We start from the raw sequence: 19,103 nt of genomic DNA, 5'->3' as shown, positions 1-19,103 counted from the left end.
GAATGTGTCAGTTCCCTCTCTCTCCCTCAGGGATGTTGTGTGGGGATGTGATGCACAACCTGGTTGATGGGCTCTTTCTCTTGTTTAGCTGGACCCCATTGGAGGAATCGAGCATTGACATTTGTGCCTGTTGCCATGTGGGTAACTGTGGTGCCACAAGGGAGTTGTGGTTAGGTCCCAGAGGAAGGAGAGATCTTGTACCTGAAGCTGGTGGGACATTGATCCTCTAGATGTTGGACGTCCCCCTTTCCCCTCTCTAACTGGAATGTTTGATGTTGCAGAGAGTGAAGCTGGATTGAAGTGGGAGGGTGAGGCCTCACTTGGACCCCTGTAGGAGCTGAGGTGCGGTATCGCACACTCCTGCAGAAACAACAGGTCAGCTTTGACCTTGGCAAGGTAGTCCAAGGTCGCAACACATCGCGTAGTAGATTTAATTCTACGCACATTCATGGATACAATCTTTACACCATTTTAAGGCATTTAGTCTCTTACCAAACCTGTTTCCTCTGAGAGTCCCAGACCTTTGGTTTGCTCCTTCACACCCATAGTGTTCACAAATTGCCTCACTTTGGATGGGCTGAGGAAACTGTCCTGAACTTCCCCATTGGAGATGTTCTGCTCAGGTGGCATCTGGGGGTCCGTGCAGAGAACGGGATTTGAAATGTCCTCTGTTGGAGAAGCTTCTCCAATCCTCTCCCCCTCTGGGGCGTTGCTGCTCCCGGCTTCCCGGAGCTGGGGTGCGCTGAGCGCTTCACTGCTCCCAGATTGCTGGGGCTGGGGTGCACTGGCCTCTTCAGGTTGTGGGCAAAGTCGGGGTGCGCTGGTCTCCTCATTGTCGCCAATGTTCTGGAGCTCGGGTGTCTCGTCCTCCAACTCCCTAGAGCTTTTCCGCTTCTTCTGTAGGTGCCGCCCTTACCTTTCTTCGTCTGAAGAGCAGCTGTCCTTGTCATCCGTGTCGGATGGGAGACGCCTCTTGCCACTTGTCTGGGAAGTGGCTTGGTCCCTTCTTAGCCCCTTCTTCCTTTTGGCTCTCTTCACCAGCTGCCACTCCCCCTGCTGATTTTCCGCTGCTTCCTCCTCCATTGATTCGCTCTCCTGAGGAGTGGGAGGTTCAGGGGGCAGTGCTGTTGATTGGCTGTCTGCTGCCTCAATCTTATCCTCCACCTTGTCTCTCTCTGTGTCCTCCTTTGTCCCGTTGTTCTCACTGGGGGCCATGGTGTTTGGAGTGTTACAAGAGTCCTTGGTAGTAGTGACACGAAGCATTTCTTCTGCTTCCCCCTCATTGGCGTTGGCTGCCCGTGCATAAGTGAGACAGCGTTTGGGGCAGGTCCTGTAGAGGTGACCTGCCTCGCCACACAGGTTGCAGCACTTAGTCTGTTTTCAGTCCTTTGTCTGGTGCCCTTCCTGTTTGCAGTTCTTGCAGAGGGCGGCGCTGCAGTTGGCCACCACATGACCAGACTTGCCGCATGAGTGACAAAGTTTGGGTTGTCCAGCGTAGACCAGGTAGCCACGGCTTCTCCCGATAGCAAATCTGGAAGGAGGGTGGAAGAAGGCTCCCTTACCATCGGTCTTGAGCGTGACCTTAACCTGGCGTTTGCTGGTCCAAATCCCGAAGGCGTCTCTAACCTCGGTGCAGCTCCCAACCTTGTCGACGTACCTGGCGAGGAAGGTGAACACGTCGGCGACAGCGACGTGGGGGTTGTAGAGATGCACCGTCACCACACGGTCCCGTTGCAACGGCAGAGCAAAGAGCGGCTCCACCGTCAGGATCTTCATCTCCGGCTGGTGTCTCTTCTTCTCGAACACCTTCAGGAACTTGACGCAGGCAGCAACATTCCTGAAGGTCACGTCGAAATATCCAGCGCTGGGGAAGTCTCGCAGGGAGTAGATCTCCTCCGCTTCCAATCCAAACGCCTTCAACAGGATCCGCTTGATGAAGAAGGCCCGATCCATGGGTGCTCCTCCTTCACTGTCCTTCACTGTCACCCGAACGGTGTTACGTACCCCCTGGTTTGGGGCTCCTTTGGTTTTAGCCGTCGCTTCACTACAACTGATCTTAGCCAAAAGGCCGAGAAGCGATAACCCAGAAACCCATGCGCCCGTCCCGTCTTCCTCGGCCTCCGGCTTCACCGTCCGTTTTGCTGCGTGTGGCCGAACACGCTCCGCCCTGACAAGCAGCACAAGTGCACACCAGCAGCAGCCCTGCAGTTGCACCAAAATCCAACAGGGGGCTTTGTCCAGTCCCGGGCTCCACCCTGACAAGCAGCACAAGTGCACACCAGCAGCAGCCCTGCAGTTGCACCAATATCCAACGGGGGGCATCATTCAGATATAAAAACAAAGAACTGCGGATGCTGGAAATCCAAAACAAAAACAGAATTACCTGGAAAAACTCAGCAGGTCTGGCAGCATCGGTGGAGAAGAATAAAGTTGACGTTTCGAGTCCTCATAACCCTTCAACAGAACTGAGTAAAACTAGGAGAGGGGTGAAATATAAGCTGGTTTAAGGTGGGGGGGTGGGGGGAGAGAAGTCGGGCGGGGGGGGGTGTGGTTGTAGGGACAAGCAAGCAGTGATAGGATCAGATAACCAAAAGATGTCAGAGACAAAAGAACAAAGAGGTGTTGAAGGTGGTGGTATTATCTAAACGAATGTGCTAATTAAGAATGGATGGGAGGACACACAAGGTACAGCTCTAGTGGGGGTGGGGTGGGGTGATATAAGACTAACAGGGCATAAAAGGTATAAATTTAAAAATAATGGAAATAGGTGGGAAAAGAAAAATCTATATAAATTATTGGAAAAAATAAAAGGGAGGGGGAAGAAACGGAAATGGGGGTGGGGATGGGGGAGGGAGTTCAAGATCTAAAGTTGTTGAATTCAATATTCAGTCCGGAAGGCTGTAAAGTGCCTAGTTGAAAGATGAGGTGCTGTTCCTCCAGTTTGAGTTGGGCTTCACTGGAACAATGCAGCAAGCCAAGGACAGACATGTGGGCAAGAGAGCAGGGTGGAGTGTTAAAATGGCAAGCGACAGGGAGGTTTGGGTCATTCTTGCGGACAGACCGCAGGTGTTCTGCAAAGCGGTCGCCCAGTTTACGTTTGGTCTCTCCAATGTAGAGGAGACCGCATTGGGAGCAACGAATGCAGTAGACTAAGTCAGAGGAAATGCAAGTGAAATGCTGCTTCACTTGAAACGGGTGTTTGGGCCTTTGGACGGTGAGGAGAGAGGAAGTGAAGGGGCAGGTGTTGCATCTTTTGCGTGTGCATGGGGAGGTGCCATAGGTGGGGGTTGAGGAGTAGGGGTGATGGAGTGGACCAGGGTGTCCCGGAGGGAACGATCCCTACGGAATGCCGCCAAGGGGGGTGAAGGGAAGGTGTGTTTGGTGGTGGCAGAACTGTTTTTGAAGGTAGCAGCATCAGAACAGATGCGACGGACGCAAAAGAACTGAGAGAATGGGATGGAGTCCTTACAGGAAGCAGGGTGTGAGGAGCTGTAGTCAAGGTAGCTGTGGGAGTCGGTAGGCTTGTAATGGATATTGGTGGACAGTCTATCACCAGAAATTGAGACAGAGAGGTCAAGGAAGGGAAGGGAAGTGTCAGAGATGGACCATGTGAGAATGATGGAGGGGTGGAGATTGGAAGCAAAATTAATAAATTTTTCCAGTTCCCGACGAGAGCATGAAGCAGCACCGAAGTAATCATCGATGTACCGGAGAAAGAGTTGTGGGAGGGGGCCGGAGTAGGACTGGAACAAGGAATGTTCCACATACCCCATAAAGAGACAGGCATAGCGGGGGCCTGTGCGGGTACCCATGGCCACACCTTTTATTTGGAGGAATTGAGAGGAGTTAAAGGAGAAATTAAAGGTAAAGGGGGCATCACTCAGTCTGGCACCAATGAGCCTGTCCTGCCACTCAGCACAAGTTCAGTTCAGCCAGATCAATGATGGAAAGCAGGACAATGCTCTGAATGACTTTTTCTTCTTTTCAGTTTCCCTTTCACCCTGTAGAGGGCAAAACTGCACCATTCCTGAAGACGCTGCAATACCAGGTCGATGTGTGGAATGGACGGAGAAAGATCCTGTTCCATCTCCCTGCTCCAAAAATAAATTTAATATTTGGTCCCCAGATGAAGGACGTATCGGATATTAAACTGATAAGAACAGATTTTTTTTTGAAAAATATACTTTATTCATAAAATATCTGGAGGAACATTCCAAAACATTTCAAAATCACCATCACAAAACTACAATCAGATTCAACTTTTACACATTGATCACAAGGTGCATCGATACAATCAATGAATATTACAATCATTTCAATATGGTCAATGCAGACAATCAGACAAAAGTATTGGAGTTATCAACATACATCATGTTGCTCTCTGAGGTGCTTCAATATAATTAGTATTCACTGCAGACATTCATTTGGAGCTGTACAGCCCGAGGGGCTCTCAACATTTCCCAGTCCCTGGGTGCACTGTGGCAGAAAGGTCTTAGACAGCGACCCTTCCCCATTGCGCCTTTGCGGTGGCTGCCCCAAGCTTTAGTGCGTCCCTCAGCACGTAGTCCTGGACCTTGGAACGTGCCAGTCTGCAACACTCGGTCGGGGACAACTCTTTGCGCTGGAAGTCCAACAAGTTTCAGGCAGACCAAAGAGCGTCGATCACCGACGTCCAGACCTTCTTTGCAAAGGCACAACCACAAGGAGGTGAACAACGGTCTTGTCCCCACCACAGCCACCTCAAGGGGAACGTGCAGAGGGGGTGAGACTCCTGCCGTGTTGCGGAATCCCTCCCCAAATCTCATTTTGAGAGCACATCCACCATGTTTGTCCAGACTCTCCCATGTACTGTCATCAAAGCCCTTTGTAATGGAGGACAGGAAGGACTGGGACTCCGTACTGTCTGTGGGCTTCACGTCATACAATCCGACATAAAAGGATTTGCTGATCCTCAAAATGTCGGACTGCGATGACTTTACTGAGCCGTCTTCTTCCTTCAGGCTGCTGATCACAGAGCTCTCTCTGTGTACCTTTTGGAAGAAGAAACGTGAGCACGTCTCATCCTGCTCCACGGAGCGGACTCTGGAACGGAAGATGATCTTGGAGGCCTCCGAGGCAAAGAGCGAGGCTTGCTGGCCCTTCACCTATTGGAGTTCCTCCTTGACATCGACCCCCATCGACTGCAGCTGGAGCAGGTTTTTCTGGAGACAGGAAACGTTCCCCCAGCCTCTCCCTCTCTCTCTTGCCTTCTGAATACCTTTGAGGGTGAAAACCTCTTCATGTTACTAACAAAAACACATGAACATATGAATTAGCAACAGGAGTCGGCCTCTCAGCCCTTCAAGCCCACTTTGCCACTCAATAAGCTCCCGGCTGATCTGATCGTAACCTCATTTCCACATTACCCCCTACCCTCAATAACCTTTCACCCACTTACTTCTCAATAATTAAAAATATTCAACGATTCTGCTTCCATCGCCTGTTGAGGAAGAGAATTCCAAAGTCTCACGACCCTCTGAGAGAAAAGAATTTCCCCTCACCTCTGTCTTAAACAGTGGCCCCAAATACAAGATTCTCCCACAAGAGGAAACATCCTCTCCACATCCACCCTCTCAAGGCCCCTCAACTTCTTGTATGTTTTAATCAAGTCGCCCCTTACTCTTCTGAACTACAGCAGATACAGGCCTAGCCTGTCCAATCCTTCCTCATAAGGCAATCCGCCCAATCCAGGTACTAGTTGGGTAAACCGTATCTGAATGGCTTCCAACGCATTGACATTCTTCCTCAAATAAGGAGACCAATAGTGTACACAGTGCTCCAGATGGGGTCACACCAATGCCCTGAATAACTGAAGCATCAGCTCTCTACTTTTCTATTCAACAGTGAGGCCCGAGTGCGCAGGCGCAACTGTTGCTGACGCCTTTCCAGTCAGCGGAAGGAGTTACAGTATTTTCAGTGGTAGCAATAGAATCAACATCAGTGCTGCCTCTATTAAATAGCTCAAGGAACGCTGCTTATGGAAAACAAAGAAAAGATTGCTTTCTATTATTCTGCCTGATTGCGTTGGTTGATCTTAGATTTTTCCTTTCTGATTGTGCAATTTAATTAACGGTAACTCGAAGCATAACCATACCAGTGCACTTTCAAACGCTATTTGGGCCCAATTTCCAGATGACAGTCGAACCGGAATTGTCCCGGCCTGTTTCTGTGCTGTAAACTTGTGTGCAGACGACTGAGATGATATTTACACCAGGGAATGGAAAGAAACATTAAAGATTTTCAAGACATCAGCAAAAAAAAGTCAATGTGAAAAGCTAAGACACTGATGTGAGGGGGGCAGTGAGACAACTGAAAACAAAGAGGACATGTCGCTAAAGTCTGAATTTAAAATAGAAAATTCTGGTCAAACAGGTTAGGGACAGTTGCAAAAAACAACACAGCTTCCCCCCCTCCCCCACCCACCCAGCCAAAAGCTGTTTACAGAATGTCTGTGAAAAGAGCTACGCAGAGATTTAAAGAGACACTCCATTCAGCTGACTAAAAGTATCTTCACTTACATCAGTATAGCTCCAAACTCACGATCCAGCTCCATTTTCTCCTGTGCTTCACTTGCTGACTCTGTAGCCTCTCAAGCAGAAGGTTGTGGGTTCAAATCTCACTCCAGAGATTTGTGCACTTAATCCAAGCTGACAGTCCTGTTGGAGGAGATCGGAAATCAAGGCTTTAACAAGTAGCTGAAAAAGATCCCAGGTACGATTCAAGCTGGGGAATTCTCCCTGGTTTCCTGCTGAACATTTATTCTTCAACCAACATCAGTTAAAAGAGGTTATTTGTCATTATCCCGTTGTTGTATATGGGTCCTTGCTGGGTACAAAATAACTGCCACACTTACAACAGCAAAACACATTTCAACACTTCAAAAGTGCTTCATGGAGTAAAGTGTTTGGAATATTCAGTAATGAGCAGAAACAGAATATCTCTGTGATAATACACACAGAAAATGATGGAAATACACAGCAGGTTTTCAGCCTCTGTGTGGAGTAACAGAGTTAACGTTTCAGGTTGTGATGAAAGGTCATTCACCTGAAAAGTTCACTCAGTTTCTCTCTCCAAAGTGATCAAGGTAAGCATCAAGAGGTTTTTCATCCTCAAAGGCACCCAGAAAGCTAGAAAGGAACAGAGGGAAATGTCCCGACTCCAGAAAAACATGCAGAATCTGCTCTGGCTGCAGTCGATGGGGGTCGATGTCAAGGAGGAGCTCCAAGAGGTGAAGAGCCAGCAAGCCTCGCTCTTTGCCTCGGAGGCCTCCAAGATCATCTTCTGTTCCAGGGACTAAGGCCCTTGAGTCCTTCGAGAAGAGTAAAACTCCTGGAAGCGACGGCTTGCTGGCGGAGTTGTATTCGGCTCTGTGGGACTGGATCGGCCCATACCTGCTAGAAGTGTACGAGAGTATGCTCCTGGCCGGCAGTATGTCAGAATCCATGAGGAAAGGCATCATCACCCTCATCTACAAGCACAAGGGGGGAAAGGGAGGAAATTAGAAATTGGTGACCCATTTCACTGTTGAATGTGGACTATAAGCTTCTGTCCAAGGTCATCGTCAATCGGGTCAAATCCGCTCTGGAATTGGTGATCCACCCTGACCAGACCTGCACTGTGCCAGGCAGGTAGATCTTTGACAGCCTGGCGCTGCTCAGGGATACGATTGCCTATGTACAGGACAGGGGTGTGGATACCTGCCTCATCAGCTTGGATCAGGAGAAGGCCTTTGACAGAATATCGCACACCTACATGGTGGATGTGCTCTCCAAAATGGGGTTTGGGGACGAAATTCGCAACTGGATCCAACTGCTCTACACTAACATCAGTAGCGCAGTCTCAATCAATGGGTGGGAAACAGATAGCTTTCCGATGAAATCTGGAGTCAGGCAGGGCTGTCCTCTCTCGCCTGTCCTTTTCGTGTGTTGCATAGAACCCTTTGCCGAGTCCATCAGGAAGGATCCGGGCATAAGAGGAGTGACGATCCCAGGCAGTGGAGGCACTCAGGTAAAAGCCTCCCTGTACATGGACGACGTCGCCGTCTTCTGCTCGGATCCGCTGTCGGTGCGCAGACTGATCCACATCTGCGACCAGTTTGAACTAGCCTCGGGAGCCAAGGTAAATCGTGGGAAGAGCGAGGCCATGTTCTTTGGGAACTGGGCTGACCGATCCTTTGTCCCCTTCACCGTCAGGGCTGACGGCCTGAAGGTGCTGGGGATATGGTTCGGAGGGTCCGGGGCATGTGTTAGAAACTGGAAGGAATGAGTGGCAATGGTAATAAGAGCACTGGGCATGCACCCAAACCCATTCTTAGGAAGGATGAGTGCCCATGAGTAGCATGTTGGCATGGGTCAGTGTGGAGAACAGTTAGGGGCTGGCCATCCCCCATGGACCTCAGGGGTGTTACAGTCAGTGGCAGCTGCCAATGATGCCGAAGTTCGCCAAGGGGGTGAGCCCTGGCTGCATGGACTGAGTGCCTTGCGGGTCGAGTGCCACGAATCGGATGTGCCCTGCGAGATGGTCCTCAGCTGGGGTTGGACTGGCTGCAATGGCGCTGCAGGTAGAGAGTGGACTCACTGCTCCTCTATACTTTCAGGAGAAGACATCCCATAACAATATTGAGAGGTCACAGACTGGCGGGGAACCCCACACCTCCTCATCCTCATTCACTATAAGCAGAAGGCCTTGGAACTCGAGGGGCAGCAAGTACCTCGGTCAACCAGCCATGGTGAGGTTGGGGTATCAGACGAAGGTCAGAGTGCAGCGCACTGAGGTGAGAACTTCAGCTTGTGCAACCATTCTAGTGTAGCCTCTTCATTGATGTGCGCCTCGAACCTGGAGTCCCCATTGACAATCAAAAGACGAGGGCACCATGAAGCAGATCTCCGTTGTCTCACCAGGGTGCCTGGCATGTACAGTGAGAGTCTGATGACTTTCACTAACGACATGTTCATCTTCTCCCTTTTGGGTTCAGCAGCAGGCGCTCGCACTCAGGACCCTGAAGGGCCACCCCTGACCCCGGAAGATCACCATGTTCCCCACGCGCCTGCCTCACACCCGCTCTGTCAAGCAGGCACCAGCGCAGATACCAGCATTAGATGGCCGTCCAGTATCTCAGTGCACATTGGTGAGGGCACTTCACACTCGTTTGAGGTGCAGGCGGAGGCAGAGAGTGCCCAGGGTGCTGGCAGTCGGAGGACTGCTGGAGACCAGGACGATGCTCAGTCGAAGGCTGATGATGAGCCTCTGGAGTCGTCCATTAGGAAGCAGATGCTGGACGTCCAGCGGGGTGTGCGGGAGGATCTAGCGGAGATCTATGAGGGTATGTGCGCCATGGTCTCCGTTATGGAGGAGTCCATGCGGAGCATGACCACTGAGCGCACTGCCTCAGCCAAGGAGAGAGTGGTGACTGTCAGGGAGAGGCTGCCCCAGGGACAGGATCAGGGGTCCCTGGGGATACACTCGGACCTGCAAGCGCTCACACCGGCAATGACCTCAGGTGGTCAGTGTCCGTGTGTGAGATGGATGGGGTACCCAGTATACCAGCTAGGTGCCCGTCCATCAATGGTGAGCAGGGAGGTCCTGAGTGACCTCACGTTGGCGCACGAGCTGCCTGTTGTCTCTGCGGGCTCCTCTCAGGGCTCTACGGATGATGGCAGCAGCCCCTCTGCCCCTCTGCCAGTGACCGTGGCATCTGATGAGGCTGCGGCGACTGGGGAGATGGCAGCCATGGCACTGGCCGCTCCCTCCCAGGTGGGGACAGCACAGGCTCCACTGGCCAGAGGACGACCGCCAAGGTCACCCAGGCCAACAAGGCAGCAGAGTCAGCAGGCTGCCTCCAATGCCAGTGCCAGCGAGGGGGCAGCACCTAGACATAGCACCCACAAATGTAAATTTAAAGCACCTTAAGCACAAGATGGTCTTGTCACGGGTGATGTTTTGTTCCCCCATTTTGCTTTGAGTTTTTTAATGGTGTGACAAACAACACCGGTTAATGTTCAGTTCAGGAATCTGTCACCTGCAACATTAAATGACATTTGATTTTGTGTTATTGGCCTGAGTTTGCTTCATTTGTTCTGCAGGTGCAGCGTAGGCCAATATTTAATGATGCACCGAAATATCGCGAGAGTGCGCGTTGACGTTGGGACGCTCGGCTGATGTCAACATGTTTCATTTCAGGCTCGAGCGAATCGGACACGCGCCCGCCCACCAAGCCAAAAATTCTGCCCATTGAGTTCAGTCTTTAGCCTATTTTGGGCAGTGAAAGAAGTTGTTTTGGACAATGGAGCCCCAAATCCTGGAAAACCGTTCATACAAAAGCACCATTCACTTGCAAATACACCTCTCCACCACTCTCTCTCTCTCTCTCTCACTCCACTGCAGCTTTTACCTCACAACATTTTAAACCAGTTCTCTGCTGCCGCTGCTGATACCGCTCTTAAAAGTACAGCAAGCTCCCAGCTCAAAGCTCATAGACTTTACACAGCTGCTGACAAGCGTCTAAATTCACGATCACACAATGGTTACGGTGCATAAGCAGGCCAATCGGCCCATCGTGTCTGTACTGGCTCTCTGAATGAGCATCTCAATACCCAGTGCCATTCTCCTGCCCTCACCCAATAACCCTACAGATTGTTTCTTTTCAACTAATTATCTAATTCCCTCTTGAATGCTTTGATTGAACCACACTCTCAGTCAGTGCATTCCGGACCCTAGCCACTCACGGTGTGAAATCGGTTTCTCTTATGTCACTTCTGCTTCTTTTACCCGTTGCTTTAAATCTGTATCCCCTCATTTTCGATCATTTCACAAGTGGGGACAATTTCTCCCTATCTACTCTCTCCAGACCTCTCATGACTTTCAATACCTCTATCAACTCTCTTCTCAGCCTTCTTTTCTCTCAGGAAAACAGTCTCAACGTCTCCAATCTTACTCCGTAACTGATCTTCCACATCCCTCTTCGGCACTCTCTCCAATGCCTTCACATCCTCCCTAAAATGTGGTGCCCAGAACTGTACGCAGTACTCCAGCTGTGGTCTAACTCGTGTCTTATACAAGCCCCTATTAATAAAGCCTAGGATACTGAATGCTGTGTTAACTGCTCTCTCAACTTGTCCTGCCACCTTTAATGACTTATGCAAATACACACCCAGGTCCATCTGTGTCGACGCCCCCTTTATTTTGTGCTGTCTCTCTATGTTCTTCCTACCAAAATGCATCAGCTCATATTTCTCCACACTGAACTTCATCTGCCACATATCCGCCCATTCGACCAACTAGTCTGTGTCCTTTTCAAGTTCTCCACTGCCCTCTTCACGGTTCACAGTTGCTTCCAAGTTTTGTATCGTCTGCAAATTTTGAAAAATTTTCCTCTACTCTAAGGTCTAAACCATTCATATATATCAGGAAAAGCAAGGGTCCAATACTGACCCCTGGGGAACTCCACTACAAACCCGCCTCCAGCCCTAAAATCATCCATTAACTATTACTCTCTGTTTCTTGTCACTCAGTCAATTTTCTATCCACATTGCTACTGTCTGTTTTATTCCATGAGATATAACTTTTCTCACAAGTCTGTGTGGCACTGTATCAAATGCCTTTTGGAAGTCCATGTACACCACATCAACAGCATCACCTTCACCAACCCTCTCTGTTACCTCTTCAGAAAATTTCAGCAAGTTAGGGAAACGCCATTTTCCCTTAAGAAATCCATGCTGGCTCTTCTTAATTAACCCGCATTTGTCCCTGAATTTTCCGTGCCCGCTGGTGGTGGGCATGATAGGTGGCGCGATCGGTTTCACGATGGTGGGAAGGCAGGTTGTGATTGTCCGCTCAGCCCGCCAACGACAGGCCGCGTTTCCCACCATCGGTCATCGGGAACCTCATTGTAATACACCAGCATATCATTATCAGGCCATCCCGCCAGGCTCTTGCACCCCCGCTGGATCATCCGTCCAGGTCAGCGGGAAAGCACGCTGACGTGTTTCACAACAGCACAGAGGTGACGTGCACTTGGCGGCTGCACTTTGGGTAAACTGGAGGTGAGTGAACAGCTCACTGGGGTTGCCTGTTGCTTTCCAGGCTTCAGGGGCACAGGGGGGGTCGGGGGTATGTGCTGCCCTGCCTCGGAGGCGACTTTTGTGGGTGAGGGGGAGTGGGGGGCAAGTGCAGCCTTGCCGTTGAGGTGACTGGTGGCTGAGGGTCATCGTTTGCTGTGCCCTTTACAACCTGGCGCTCCAACAGGGAGACGAGCTGGCTGAGGAGGAGCTGGAGGAGCTGCAGACCTCCTCCGATGAGGAGGACGCCGAAGGGGATGAGGCTGAGGAGGTCCTCGGAGGCGGCGATGACGGGGATGAGGACCTCGCACAGGCTAGACGAGGCAGGCACGCTCGGGAGGCCCTCATAGTTGCTAGATTTGTGGAGGATGATGATGACATGCAGTGAGGAGACACCATAGTCCCTCACATCACATTTGTGAACGTTTGGCTCCCGTCTGGCTTATGGCAGAATGTGAGAATGCTTCTGTCATGGAGACGCAGGGGAGGCCCTAATAGTCACTCAATTGCAGGAAGATGATGATGACCATGCACTGCGCACACTCCATAAATCTTCACACAGCTTCTGAGAATGTTGCTCCAGCAACTGTGACATGAACGAGTCCTTTGCAGCCCCTGCCCTGAGCTTTAGTGCGTCCCTCAGCACATATTCCTAGACCTTGGAATGTGCCAGTCTGCAACAATCCGTCGGGGACAACTCTTTGCACTGGAAGACCAATAGGTTTCAGGCCAAAGAGCATCCTTCACCGAGTTGATGATCCTCCAGCTGCAGTTGATGTTTGTCTCAGTGTGTGTCCCTGGGAACAGCCCGTAGAGCACAGAGTCCTGTGTCACAGAACTGCTCGGCATGAACCTCGACAGAAACCACTGCATCTCTCTCCAGACCTTCTTTGCAAAGGCACAATCCACAAGGAGGTGAACAACGGTCTCTTCCCCACCACAGCCACCTCGAGGGCAACGTGCAGAGGGGGTGAGAATGCAGGCGTTTGGGAAGGATGTGACTTGGGGGAGGTTGTGACAAAGCGGTATTGTCACTGGACTAGTTATCCAGCGACTCAGCAAAGTGCTCTGGGGAGCCGGGATCAAATCCCATCACGGTAAATGGTGGAATTTGAATTCAATAAAAATCTGGAATTATAATTCTAATGATGACCATGAAACCATTGTTGATTGTTGTAAAAACCCACCTGGTTCACTAATGTCCTTCAGGGAATGAAACCCGCTCTCCTTAGTGCTCTGGCCTACATGTCACGCCAGATCCACAGCAATGTGACTCTTAAATACCCTCTGAAATGGCCCAGCAAGACACTCATTGTATCAAACCGCTAAAATGTCAAAACAGAATGAAGCGGGACTGACCACCCGGCATGGACCTAGACACCGGAAATGACAATGGCAATCTCAGCGCTGTCGACCTGGCAAAGTTCCCCTTAGTAACCTGCGGGGGCTGGTGCCAAGATTGGGATAGCTGCCTCACAGACGAGTCAAGCAACAATCTGACATGGTCATACTCTGAATCATAGCTTACAGGTAATGTCCCAGACACCAGCATCACCATCCCTGGTTATGTCCTGTCCCACTGGCAGGATTATACCCAGTAGAGGCAGTAGCACAGTGGTATACAGTCAGGATGGAGTTGGTCTGGGAGTTCTCAACATTGACTCTGGACTCTGAAGTCTTATGGCATCAGGTCAAACATGGACAAGGAAACCTCCTGCTGATTAGCACCTACCACCCCTCTCAGCTGAAGAATCAGTGTTCACCAATGTTCAGCACCACTTGGAAGAAGCACTGAGGGTGGCAAGGGTGCAGAATGTACTCTGGGTAGGAGACGGCAATGTCCATTTCGCCAAGAGTGGCTCGGTAGCACCACTACTGACCGAGCTGGCCGAGTCCTAAAGGACATAGCTGCTAGACTGGGTCTGTGGCAGGTGGTGAGGGAACCAACAAGAGGGGAAAGCATACTTGACCTCATCCTCACCAACCTACCTGCTGCAGAAGCATCTGTCCATGACAGTATCAGTAGGAGTGAGCACCACACGGTCCTTGTTGAGACAAAGTCCCATCTTCACATTGAGGATACCCTCTATTGTGTTGTGTAGCACTACCACTGTGCTAAATGGGATGGATTTCAAACAGACCTAGCAACTCAAGACTGCATCCATGAGGCTCTGTGGGCCATCAGCAGCAGTAGAATTGTACTCGAAACAATCTCTAACCTCATAAACCGGCAAGTTCCCTGCTCTGCCATTACCATCAAACCAGGGGTTCAACCCAGGTTCATTGAAGAGTGCAGGGGGGCATGTCAGGAGCAGCTCCAGACATACCTAAAAATGAGGTATCAACCTGGTGAAGCTACATCACAGGACGACTTGCGAGCCAAACAGCATAAGCAGCAAATGACAGACAGAGTCAAGTGACTGACCTTGATATCAAGACAGCATTTGACCAAGTGTGGAGCGGAGCACATCAGTGTAAAAGATAAGGCTGAAGCACTTGCAATAATCTTCAGCCAGAAATGCCGAGTGGATGATCCATCTCGACCTCCTTCTGAGGTCCTCAGCATCACAGATGCCAGTTTTCAGCCAAAGCGATTCACTCCACTTGATATCAAGAAATGGCTGAAGACACTGGATACTGCAAAGGCTATGGGCCCTGACAATATTGCGGTAATGGTACTGAAACTTGTGCTCCGGAACATGCCGTGCCCCTAGCCAAGCTGTTCTAGTACAGCTACCACACTGGCATCTACCCGTCAATGTGGAAAATTGCCCAGGTATGTCTTGTACAGACAAATCAGGGCAAACGCAACCCAGCCAGTTACCGCCCCATCACTCTACTCTCGTTCATCAGTAAAGTCATGGAAGGGGGTCATCAACTGCGCAATCAAGCGGCCATTGCTTAGCAATAACCTGCTCACTGACAGGTTTGGGTTTGGCCAGGGTCACTCAGCTCCTGGCCTCATTACAGCCTTGGTTCGAGCATGGACAAAAAAGCTGAACTCCTGAGGTGACGTGAGAGTGACTGACCTTGATATCAAGACAGCATTTGACCGAGTGTGGAATCAAGGAGCCCGATCAAATCTGGAGACGATGGGAAATGGGGGGAAGCTCTCCGCTGGTTGGAGTCATACCCAGCACTAGGGAAGATGGTTGTGGTTGTTGGAGGTCAATCATCTCAGTTCCAGGACAACAGTGCAGGAGTTCCTCAGGGTAGTATCCTCAGCTCAACCATCTTCAGCTGCTTCATCAATGACCTTCCGTCCATCAAAAGGTCAGAAGCGGGGACGTTCGCTGATGATTTCACAATGTTCAGGACCGTTCGTGTCTCCTCAGTTACTGAAGCAGCCCATGTCCAAATGCAGCAAGACCTGGACAATATCCAGGCTTGGGCTGACAAGTGGCTAGTAACATTTACGCCACATAAGTGCCAAGAAATTACCACCTCCAACAAGAGAGAATCTAACCATCACCCCTTGACATTCAATGGCATTGCCATCGCTGAATCACCCACTATCAATGTGCTGGGGGTTACCATTGACCAGAAAATGAACTGGACTACCATCTCAATACTGTGGCTGCAAGAGCAGGTCAGAGGCCAGAAATCCTGCGCCGAGTAACTCACCTTCTGACTCCCCAAAGTCTGTCCACTACCTACAAGGCATAAGTCAGGAGTGTGATGGAATACTCTCCAATTGCCTGGGTGAGTGCCGCTCCAACAACACTCCAGAAGTTTGACACCATCCAGGACAAAGCAGACCGCTTAATTGGCACCCCATCCACAAACATTCACTCCCAACACCACCAACGCACAGCGGCACCAGTGTGTACCTTCTGCTAGATGCACAGCAGGAACTCCCCAAAGTTTCTTAGGCAGCACCTTGCAAACCCACGACCACTACCATCTGAAGGACAAGGACAACGGACACATGGGAACACCCCCACCTACAGATTCCCCTCCAATCCACTCACCATCCTGGCTTGGAAATATGTCACCGTTCCTTCACTGTCGCTGGATCCAAATCCTGGAAGCGCTCCCTAACACAATGTGGGTGTACCCACAGCACATGGACTGCAGCGGTTCAAGAAGGCAGCTCAGCACCACCTTCTCAAGGGCAATTAGGGATGGGCAATAAATGCTGGTCTAGCCAGTGATACCCACGTCCTGTGTAAATGAATGAAAAAAGACTGGAAGAGCCTTTCTCACCACCGGCCAAGCCAAGTCTTGCTGGAAGCTGTGTAAAACCCCTCGGGCTGTATGTTTAACATGAAATGAATGCTGTAATGTAACCTGTAACTCTAAGTGTAGTGAGGCACCCTGTATGGAATGAAACTGATGTGTTAAATTTGAACTGTTCTGGAATGTAGCTTTACACATTTTATGAAACAAAATGTACTTTTTCACAAGCTTAGAGATCAACAGCAAATCAAGTACAGTGACTGTTGTTTACTGGGCTGAGGGGAGGAGTCAAGGTGTTGGGCTTCTCTCTGTCCCTGATATCTGATCGATTCAGCAGCCTGGAATGTTTATTCGAATTCAGTGTGAGGAAAAGACCAGACTAGGAGCAGTGAGCGAAGAGAGTAGCGGCATTTTAATTTCCGCATGGATGTTACTGATACAAGCCTTGATTGAAACAATCAAAGGTTAGCAGCCACTGCTGAGGACAGAAATACCGAGTGTTGATCTATCACGGAGCACTCACAAGAATTGACCAGCCCAGTGCATTGCCAGGAGGAACCTGAAAACTGTGCTAAGCACAAGAGACCAAGACAAATTCAATTGAAAAGAGGAAAGCTGAGATCTGGGAGAATTGAGCAGCAAAGACACTCAGGTAAGCATGCTAGTTTGAAGATCAAGTTCAAAATGTTGTGCAAGATGTATTTACAGCGCAGATAATTTTCACTTTCCTAGAACAAGCCTTTTCCTTTCTGCAAGTTGCTCAATCTGCACGGTTGTTCTTTTCTGCTGCCCCTTCCCACTCACCTTGCCTGTCGCACAGGGGCTTCATGAAATGATGGGGAGATGATTAAAAGTAAAGTGAGAGGAAATTGGTGCAACCTGGCAGATATTGTTCTGTGCTCACAAGTGATTTTGTTCCCAAGTTTGCCTTGCATTCAAATGCAGGTTGAGGTTGAAAAATTCCTAAAATGTTGTAGAAAATAACCTTGGAGAAGGACGGATAAACATTGTAAAAATGGAATCTCAAGTGATTGTGAAGGAAATAATGGTGTGACGGCAAAAGTTGATAATTTGTCTCATTGTATTGCACGGCCTCAATTGGGCTGAGCTGTGTCATGTTGCAGCTTCTGTAATTTTGAGATTGTTTTCCGAATGTCCGGCAGTAAAGCTTTTTTTAATAGTTTACTGTCGGCCCCACATGAAGCGTCTGGGTCCTGATTTGCACATGTAAGGGAGCCATCCACTCCAACAGGTCTTGTCTTGCTTTAGCTGTTGCCCCCATCCCCCACCAGGTTCCACCTCATGGCTAGGGGAGGGGTGCTGCTGAGGTGGGATTCTTTTGAAGAACCGAAACGTTTTTTGTGAAAAATATACTTTATTCATAAAATATCTGGAAGAACATTCCAAAATATTTCAAATTCACCATCACAAAAAGTACAGTCAGATTCAACTTTTACACATGGATCACCAGGTGCATCAATACGATCAATGAATATTACAATCATTTCAATCTGGTCATTACAGACAATCAGACAATGGGGTTGGAGTTATCAACATCCATCAAGTTGCTCTCTGAGGTGCTTCAATACAATTATAATACAATTAGCATTCAATGCATTCAATGCATTGTGAGCTGGACAGCCCGAGGGGCTCTGATTTAAAGCAACTGGCAGAAGAAGCAAAAACGATTTGAGAGAAAGCTTTTTCACACAGAGTGGCTAGGGTCCAGAACGCACTGACTGAGAGTGTGGTTCAATCAAAGCATTCAAGAGGGAATTAGATAATTAGTTGAAAAGAAACAATCTGTAGGGTTACTGGGAGAAGGTAGGAGAATGACACTCGGTATTGAGATGCTCATTCAGAGAGCCAGTACAGACACGATGGGCCGATTGGCCTGCTTATGCACCGTAACAATTGTGTGATCGTGAATTTAGACGCTTGTCAGCAGCTGTGTAAAGTCTATGAGCTTTGAGCTGGGAGCTTGCTGTACTTTTAAGAGCGGTATCAGCAGCGGCAGCAGAGAACTGGTTTAAAATGTTGTGAGGTAAAAGCTGCAGTGGAGTGAGGGAGAGAGAGAGAGAGAGAGAGAGTGTGGTGGAGAGGTGTATTTGCAAGTGAATGGTGCTTTTGTTTGAACGGTTTTCCAGTATTTGGGGCTCCATTGTCCAAAACAACTTCTTTCACTGCCCAAATCAGGCTAAAGACTGAACTCAATGGGCAGAATTTTTCGCTTGGCGGGCGGACGCGTGTCCCATTCACTCGAGCCTGAAATGACACATGTTGACATCAGCCGAGCGTCCCAACGTCAACGCGCACTCTCGCGATATTTCGGTGCATCATTAAACATTGGCCTACGCTGCACCTGCAGAACAAATGAAGCAAACTCAGGCCAATAACACAAAATCAAATGTCATTTAATGTTGCAGGTGACAGATCCCTGAACTGAACATTAATTACCGTTAATTAAATTGCACAATCAGAAAAGTAAAATCTAAAATAAACCAACGCAATCAGGCAGAATAATAGAAAGCAATCTTTTCTTTGTTTTCCATAAGCAGCGTTCCTTGAGCTATTTAATAGAGGCAGCACTGATGTTGATTCTATTGCTACCACTGAAAATACTGTAACTCCTTCCGCTGACTGGAAAGGCGTCAGCAACAGTTGCGCCTGCGCACTCGGGCCTCACTGTTGAATAGAAAAGTAGAGAGCTGATGCTTCAGTTATTCAGGGCATTGGTGTGACCCCATCTGGAGCACTGTGTACACTATTGGTCTCCTTATTTGAGGAAGAATGTCAATGCGTTGGAAGCCATTCAGATACGGTTTACCC

The 19,103-nt window shown here is 49.4% G+C and overlaps 1 pseudogene; it reads right to left on the bottom strand.

The window, feature by feature from the left end:
- Positions 1-4,011: 4,011 nt before the first annotated feature.
- Positions 4,012-4,182, bottom strand: LOC144669210 (U2 spliceosomal RNA; annotated as a pseudogene).
- Between the last annotated feature and the right edge of the window lie 14,921 nt (positions 4,183-19,103).

This window comes from Cetorhinus maximus, chromosome 28, assembly GCF_964194155.1.
Source record: "Cetorhinus maximus chromosome 28, sCetMax3.hap1.1, whole genome shotgun sequence".
Lineage (NCBI taxonomy): Eukaryota > Metazoa > Chordata > Chondrichthyes > Lamniformes > Cetorhinidae > Cetorhinus > Cetorhinus maximus.
The sequence above is the reverse complement of the archived record's forward strand: the minus strand, read 5'-3'. Positions and strand labels throughout refer to the sequence as shown.